Raw genomic sequence first — 8,745 nt, forward strand, 5'->3', positions numbered from 1 at the left:
CCATCTGGCCCTACCCTGTCACACAGGGTTAACTTCTTCCCCATATCTCAGCAGCTACCCAAGGTAAGTTGGTTCCTACATGTGTCTCAAATGACCAAAGTGAAATAATTAGGGGTAGACATCCTTTCTGTACATTGTCATACATCTTTGACCTTCAAACAGCAATCCCATCGGTGTACAAATGGCAGCCAGCATTAAGGTAAAGGCATTTTGTTCTCTTTTCTCACCTCTTTTCCATTTGGATCTTTGATTAATACATGGGTGCCCTATCCACTGTTAGGCTGGCCACATATTTGCCCTGTCCTCTATTAGGGCATTGAAGAAGCTGTCTTTCTGTCATCATAACTTCATTCATTCATGCATTCCTAAGGTAACTAGTTGTTTTCACCTCAATGCCTATGACAATTGAGTTCTGAAACCAAGTTGCAAAACGGCATGGTATTTTTGCTGTTCCTAACTTGTGTACATCCTCGGTGGCTGCCCATAACACTTCTCTGCACCATCTCCCAAAGTTGATGGGAACTCCCCTTACTCCTGTAAAGTAAAAAAACAAAAAACAAAAAAAAAGTAGAGATTTGCATACTGGAGCAGCAAGCACTATGGGACAGTTCATATAGTCATGGCCCCATGTATTCTGTGATGGGGTGGCTGCAGTTAGTCCCATTGTGCTATGGAATAAACCCTTTCTACAGTAAATAGTCAGGACAAGACTATATTTTTCTCTGTGTGTGTACAATGCCTCTCAAAGTAGGGCCCTGATCATAATGGGTGCCTTTGGGTGCTACTCTATCCAAAAATTTATTAATGTTCCCCGTACTGCAATTTACCAATTGCACTGTAAAAATTCAATAGCCACATACACACAGCCACCAGAGTTACCAGCTAAACTCCATACAGTCTTTAGCTCAAGAAGTGGAGACCTATATTTATGAAGCATAACATTTCTGAGTTCTGTTCACCATTGTGCACGTAGGCATTTTGATTGGCAACCGTGGAGCCTGTAAGAGTGCAGACACAGGTTTGTTACAAACTGGTGCCTGACTGTTGGATCACACTCTTAAAACTCCACTGCTCAAAGATGAGCTTTGTCGAAGAGAAGGGAGTATTTCACAGGCTCTCTTGTGTGTATACACTACTTTCCTTTACCGGATGGAATCAGATCTGCTCAAAAAGCAGGAATTTTGTCTGTCTTGTAGCATTTGATCTTTTAGGCAGTTTGTAGGCTAGCAACAACTAAGCACAGTAAGAAGAGAAGAATGGAGGGTAGGTTTCACATAGAAAATGGCAATACAAAAATGTTAGATTCCAGGAAAGCAAATACTGAGGAATTAAGAAATCTGAGGCCTAATTTTGATGTCAAAGACACTGGTGCAAATTATGAACAAATTTACTTAGAGCTGGTTTACACTAGAAAAATCCATACCTCTCAAAGATGTAGCGACACCAACCTAACCCCCGGAGTAGACAGCATGAGGTCCATGGAAGAATTCTTCTGTCAAGCTAGCTATCACCTCTTGGGATCACCCTTCCTGTCAGCATAGGTAGTATCTACACTGAAGCACTTCAGCAGCACATGGTAGCATTTTAAGTGTAGACAGAGAGCTCTTCGGGGGAGGGATCATCTTTTTGTTGTATTTGTACACTGCCTAGTACAATGGGGTTCTGATTTTTAGGCACTGCAAATAATAGTAATGCCCCTGGAGTGAGCGGAGTTGCAGCATTACTAGGCTGAGAGCACACTCAGGCTCAGGGGGTGAGAGTACGCACAAGCATTAAAATCAACTAACGTAGAAAGGGCTGAAGAATCCCCCAAAAGACTACAAACTCAAAATTTAGACCAGACTTAGATTCATGAACTTTTTGAATGCACCTGTGTTGGGTTTTGTTCAAACCCATGCAAATTTGCTCATGTGACATACTTTAGAAAATATACATGGACTTAAGTACTTAACTTATGACTTGACTGTTAAACTAAATGATAGGAACTTTTGAGGGATATTAGTTTATGTATTTAAAAAGTCGCAAAAACTTCTTAAAATTTCAAATTTTTCGGTTTTAGAACACCACCAGGTGAAACTTGATTGTTTTGATGAAATTTTGGGGTTGTTTTGAGTTTACACAGTTCTAGCCCCAAGTTCTGAACACAATGCTACACATGTGTTAATTAGCTGGTGACCATGTACAACAAGGCATCTACACTTAGAGTTCAAATCGCAAAAGCAGAATTCTTGAACATGCCATGGGAATTCTGAATAGCTTTTCATTTAGATCATTTGGGCAAACAGCTTTTTGTTACTATGAATATTAGTGAGTTCCTGTTCTTCAGATGAATACCATCAAGTGTGTTCTCTTCACTATCCATTAGTCCTCCACTTAAATAGTGCCATCCACTCAGCACCTGAGCAGAAACAATGCTATGTAACTTAGTTGACCAATCACACTCCAGGAATAACTGTGATATACAAATAGTTCATGACCATACCATACAGGGTTAATCACTGTAGTACCTTTCAACAGTGCAATAAGCAACCTCATTAATATCTATCAAATGTTCATGCTCAACCTCACACTCAGGGGAGAAGGGTTTATTGTGTTGTATATGTTTGTTAGAGAAGGCAGATCAAAGAAATGCACCTGGCAGATGGAGCAATAGATGGTAAGGTTTATGATAATCCTTCATTCGTGGGAGTGCCCCCCCCAAAAAAAAGCTGAGTCTCCCACACAGCTTCACTATTGTTGTGGAGAGTTCCATTGTATCATAGGAGCAAAGTTGTTGACCATGGTCTTCATCTCCATAAGCTTTTTGAACGCATATATTGTTTGTTCAATTACAAATAGTAAATAGGGTCCTAAAAACCAAAGTGTGTGAATAATTCATGAACCGAAAAAGGGCTTGCTTTGATTGAATTATTCATGATGAATAATTCAATCACTTCTATTGTGGTTATACTGCAACTTTTATTTATCATTTTAATCATAGAAAAGGTCTTCCTTTCTTAGCAAAATGTTAGGGAACTGGATAGCTGTTAGTTCTACAATGCATATTTACCATATCTAGTAATAGATCTTAATTATGAAATGTTGACTGCCTGACAGACAAATGAAATTGAAGAGGTTTGGCTGTTTTCACTCTCGAAAAGGATTAGGGATTAATTTGGGCACTAAAGCTAAGGCAGAGGCTGTGAACATTGCATGTTTGTAAGGGCTGACTTCCTACCACTGTTCACAAATTGGACAAGAGCAAAAATAGCAGATGGCCCATCTCTGTCTTTCCAATACAATATAAATCCGTTAAAAAGTACCACTCTAACAGGAAAGTGTTCTACAGACACATAAAAAGGCACATCCTCACTCTGGAGAACTTGCAATCTAACTAGACAGCTCACAGACAAAGGGAGGGGACACAATATATAATATTTAGAAACATTCACCCTCACACTTAACTGTTGTGCCTTTATCCAACATGCAATTGCCACTTTTGTTTCTGATTTTTGAACCCCCGTCTGTTTTTACTTTAGGTTTATTTTTTAATCTTTGTCTCTTTTTGCCCTCCTTCTTAAACCCTTGCCTGGGTGTTTGCAAGATGGTCTTTATTTTTTAAATAGTAGCCTAGGATTTGCTGTTGTGTTTTACGCATGTTTCCCATTAGTATGGGCTTAACTCTTGGTGTCCAGTGTCTTTAACTCTGTGTGTGTGTGTGTGTGTATGCGTGTGCACGCGTCTACTTTCATGTTTCCATTTTATTATTTAAACTCTTCTCCATTTATACCTATTCCTTTAACCATTTTAATGTTCTCCTTATAAAAGGCTCTTTCCCTCCCACTCCCAATTCTGAGTCTCATTCCTTTGCATAACATTCTCCCTGCCACAGCCCTCCTGATAATTGTTCACTTCCCTGACTCCGACCTTGCAGAAATAGTAACGTCCAGTGTGAACAGACTCAGCATTTGTCCTTCACACTGCACTTGATCATCATGTAAGGCTTAGTTCAATGTAGATTAGTTTTGAAGTTGGCAGGGGACAGCTGACTAGTTGCCATCTCCAGGCTACTGGACCAGTGAGTGTGTGTGATCTTCTGCTGCTGCTAGGGGACAGGGGCATTGAAGACTACTTCTGCAATGAAGTTGTTGGAGTCTCTGCCTGACTGAGGCAGAGGGACACTGTGCCCTTCCCTGGTGGGTCTGGTGCCAATGGTAGGGGTGAGGAGCAAAGGATTCCATCCTCTGCAAAGCAAAGGAAAGCTAGAGCTGTGCCCTGTTTTGCTTCCTTGAAAGGGTTTTATCTTACAAGTATCAGGAATGTCAAGCCTGGTTTCTCTGGGAGAATCACTGGAGTCCCCTCTGTGGATAGTGAGATATCTCAACTCTTACCTGAAATGCAAAGGGGGAGGGAGAAGATTTGAATAGTTCTCCCAAGTGTTTCTCAAGCATCTGAGTTAACAAAAATAGTCAGAAGCAAAGTACTTAGTAGTCTGAATATAAATCACTTTCCCTCTTGTAATTAAGCTTCACTTATATGCCATCTCTGTGGTCAGAACCCTACCACTTCTCCAGTTGTCCATGGTCTTCTAGGAAAAAACTGAGTAGACAAGAACAGAATTTCTAATGTAAACAACAAGCAGAACCCTCTTTTCAAACTGTTTTTTTTTTTGCGTATTTACTTTTCAGGTCTCCTTTAAAATTGACCTGGAGCTATAATTGTAGCTGACACTATACCCAGGAGCTAAATTTTCCTTTTAACAGTGCAACTTAACTTCCATTTCTCTGCCAAGAGTGAAGGATTAGTACATGGCTTCACACAAGCCATACAACCAATAATAACTATCTTCCCCAGTTCAATCCTCTTTATCTTGTTGGGGAGATTTCACTCTTCCCTGGTACTTCATTAACTTTCTTCTATCAGCCTCATTTAACTTGCCCTAAGAGATGAAGGCAGCTAAATTACCCAGGAGCTTGAAGCAGAGAGGTCTTGATAGTAAGGTCTTGCCTTTGGAATTTGCTCCAACTCCAAATGTCAAAGCCCAAATTGACCATATTTTGAAAATTAAAATGGACTCTTAGCTGCAAGCTCTGGAATCATGGACATTTAGCCCAGTTGATATCATTTTCCTTGTCTGTTCTTTAAGTCACAGCATCATCTGGGATCACAGTGTATTTGCTCCATAAGTTACTAATGTATTCCAGTTTAAACCCTGTAAAGTGCTCCTAGATACCAGTGATTAATGTTTATAATAAAATATGAATGTTTAGCCAAGAGGGCATATCCACTTGTCTTACTATTGAACAGCAACTTTTCAGTATAGAAGTACAATAATTATATAAGATGAAACAAAAGTGAGGGAAATCAATTTTTAAAATATGTTAACAAAAAGGCCAACTCCTATGTAGAAATGGTCTCTGCTGAAAGGAGCTTCATTCTCTGACACACTGTTTTAGTTTGGTGCATGAAAATATTATTTTAAAGAGCATGTTCCTATTAAGTAGTGTTTGTTTAACTGGCCCATACTGTGCTATCACATTGTGTCACTTCATCTGCCTGATCTGTATGAAAGCCAATACACAAAGGTTTCATAATAGGGTGTGCTTGTTTGGCTTGTTTTTGATAAACAGTGAGCACATTGGATTGTTTTTTTTTTCCCCTCCTTCTTTTGCTAAGTTCCGCTCCCCTCTCCCAATAATTATTCCCCCCCTCCAAAAAACACTTCTGGTTGAATTTGATGCATATGAAAGTGAAGAAACTGAATGCACTAGCCAGGGCCAGGCATAATACAGGCAACCACGGAACAAATTTCCGTCACAAAGCTAAGCCATTACACCTCAATTATGTCAAATATCAGTACTGAAGCTTACTTGGAAAGAAACCACAAGTTGTGCTAGGTTGCAGGATGCATTTATCAAGTGTACAGAAGTTCACCAGGGACCAATATGAGACCACCACATTTCTTTTCATTTGTGACATATAAATAGGATTTAAATACAAAGTGTCTAGAGATCAGAGAGGATGCTGCTGGAGAAAGGCAGATGAAAGATAGGAAAACATGAACAAAAAACTTGGGGGAGAGAGAAGGCTTGCTGCTGCTCCTGCTGAAGCCAATGGCAAAATCCTGACTTCAGTGGGAGCAAAATGAGGCCCTAAATGAGAGCTAGAAACTGAAGAATTGTTAGGCCTTTTAAAAAAAAATTGTGGCATTTTTAAAAGGAAACTTTCATTTTCCATGTAGTATTTAAAGAAAAATATATCCTTGCTATAAGGAGAGAGATTCTTAATTCCTCCAAAAGCAATTGGAGCAAAGCAAGTTAGTGGGCCTGATCCTGCAACTTAAATGGGGTGTCTGTGTCACTGTTCTTTCAGGATTTGGGCCCTCATCTGCATGTGGGTACTGGAGATTAAGGAAAGAACCTTTTTGCAATCTCCCATCATAAGCACCATTATTCATTAATGATGTGGATGATGGGATGGACTGCACCCTCAGCAAGTTTGCAGATGACACTAAGCTGGTGGGAGAGGTAGATATACTGGAGGGTAGGGATAGGGTCCAGAGTGACAGACAGATTGGAGGATTGGGCCAAAAGAAATCTGATGAGGTTCAATAAGGACAGCAGAATCCCATGCACCGCTACAGGCTGGGGACTGACTGGCTAAACAGCAGTTCTGTAGAAAAGGTCCTGGGGATTACAGTGGACAAGGAGCTGGATATGAATCAACAGTGTGTCCTTGTTGCCAAGAGGGCTAGCGGCATATTGGGCTACATTAATAGGAGCATTAAGAGCAGATCGAGGGAAGTGACTATTCCTCTCTATTTGGCACTGGTGAGAGCACATCTGGAGTATTGCATCCAGTTCCCCCTCCCTCCTTCCCTGCACTACAGAAAGGCTGTAGACAAATTGGAGAGAGTCCAGCAGAGGGCAACAAAAATGATTAGGGGGCTAGGGCACATGACTTATGAAGAGATGCTGACAGAACTGGGGTTATTTAGTCTGCAGAAAAGAAGAGCGGGGAATTTGATAGCAGCCTTCGACTGCCTGAGGGGGGGTCCAAAGAGGATGGAGCTAGGCTGTTCTCAGTGGTAGCAGATGATAGAACAAGGAGCAATGGTCTTAAGTTGCAGTGGGGGCGGTCTAGGTTGGATATTAGGAAAAACTAATTCACTAGGAGGGTGGTGAAGCACTGGAATGGATTACTTAGGGAGGTGGTGCAATCTTCATCCTTAGAGGTTTTTAAGGCCCAGCTTGACAGAGCCCTGCACACTTTCTCTCTGATTGTCCCTCCAATGGGATAGAGCAGTGCCCCAGGGCTCCCTGCCTGGGGGCAATGTCTTCACCCTCTTGGACCTTCCTGGCTGCACCTCTCCACCTGGGCCACTACAGTTCAGTTACCCCACTGGGGTGCCTCACTGTCCAGGTCACTTCCCCCCAGTGGCTAATGGAGGGTACAGGGTGTCAGGGAACCTGGGCCCACCCACTCCTCTGGGTCCCTGCCCAGAGACCCTGTATACTGTAGCCATCTGCTGTGTCCCTTTAATTATGTTGCACAGCTTCTGTAATTCCTTGGGCCGCTTCTCCATGGCCCCATGCTGTCTTCTTCCTTACCTCAGGGTCTTGTCCTAATTGAGTCACAGCAACCAGCTCAGGGTTCTGGGTTCTCCCTGGGTTCTGTCAGCCAGCCTCCTACAACTCCAGCAGGCAACTGAACTCCTTCTGACCCTGCAGGTCTTCTTATACTAGGCTGCTGGGCCCTGATTGGCTGTGTCCCACACAGCTACTCTAGGCAGCTTGGAGGACCCTCTCCACTGCCTTTTTTTGGGGGTGGGATGTGGCAGGGTCACGAGGCCTACAGAAGGGGGCCTCAGATGGTCTGGTATACCTTGTCACATACTTTCCCTCGCAGAAAGGATTGGGATCGGGGCATCTCCCCAGAAACAGTGTCAACCTCTCTTCAGGAGAAGAAATCTGCATTCCCATGCTGGGACCCCGGGCGATGTTGTACTGTGAAGGCATAAGGTTGCAACTCCAGATACTCTTGTGTAATCTGGGGGGTTGTGTCTTTCATGGAGTGCATCCACTTCAAAGGAGCATGGTCTGTGAGGAGTAGGTAGTAACTCCTACTCCTGTGGCTCCCAGTAGGTAGTAACGTAGTGCCACCACTGCCCAGCGGATAGCCAAGCACTCTTGTTCTATGGTGGAGTACTTAGTCTCCTGTGGCTGAAGTTTTTTGCTCAGATAGAGGATTGGATGTTCTGTCCCTTGGAAGTTCTGGGACAGTACAGATTCCCAGCCTACAGTGGATGAATCTGTTTTCAGGATAAATGATAAGGCAAAGTCAGGGCATCGGAGCACTGACTGCTGCCCCAAAATGTCTTTTATGCTTTGAAACGCCCCCTGACATTCATGTATCCATAGTACCATATTTGGTGCCGATGTCTTGGTCAGGTCCGTCAACAGAGCTGCTAGTGTCACAAAATGGGGGATAAAACAACGGTAATAACTGGCCAGGCCAAAAGAGGCCCAACCCATTTGTTTGTTTGTTTTTGGAGCTGGAGCTTTTTCTAGAGCTTTGGTTTTATCTTGTAGGGGCTGTATCTTCCAGTTCCCTACCAGATACCCAAGGTATTTGGTCTTTTGCCTACTAAACTTACCTTTCTTTGGGTTCGCTGTGAGCTCAGCCTCTCTGTGACTGCAGAACGGATGCTACGTGCATTAAGTGTGACTGCCAGAAGGAATCACTGGATCATCTGGTCTGACCTTC

At 42.6% G+C, this 8,745-nt stretch overlaps 1 long non-coding RNA gene across 1 annotated transcript; it reads right to left on the reverse strand.

The window, feature by feature from the left end:
• Positions 1-447: 447 nt before the first annotated feature.
• LOC119856348 lies at positions 448-7,682 on the reverse strand. Its single transcript, XR_006281301.1, has 2 exons — positions 7,590-7,682; positions 448-534 (listed from the first exon to the last, which is right to left on the reverse strand). It is a non-coding gene; the product is annotated as an uncharacterized LOC119856348 (long non-coding RNA).
• Positions 7,683-8,745: the final 1,063 nt, after the last annotated feature.

This window comes from Dermochelys coriacea, chromosome 5 (genome assembly GCF_009764565.3).
Source record: "Dermochelys coriacea isolate rDerCor1 chromosome 5, rDerCor1.pri.v4, whole genome shotgun sequence".
Classification (NCBI taxonomy): domain Eukaryota; kingdom Metazoa; phylum Chordata; order Testudines; family Dermochelyidae; genus Dermochelys; species Dermochelys coriacea.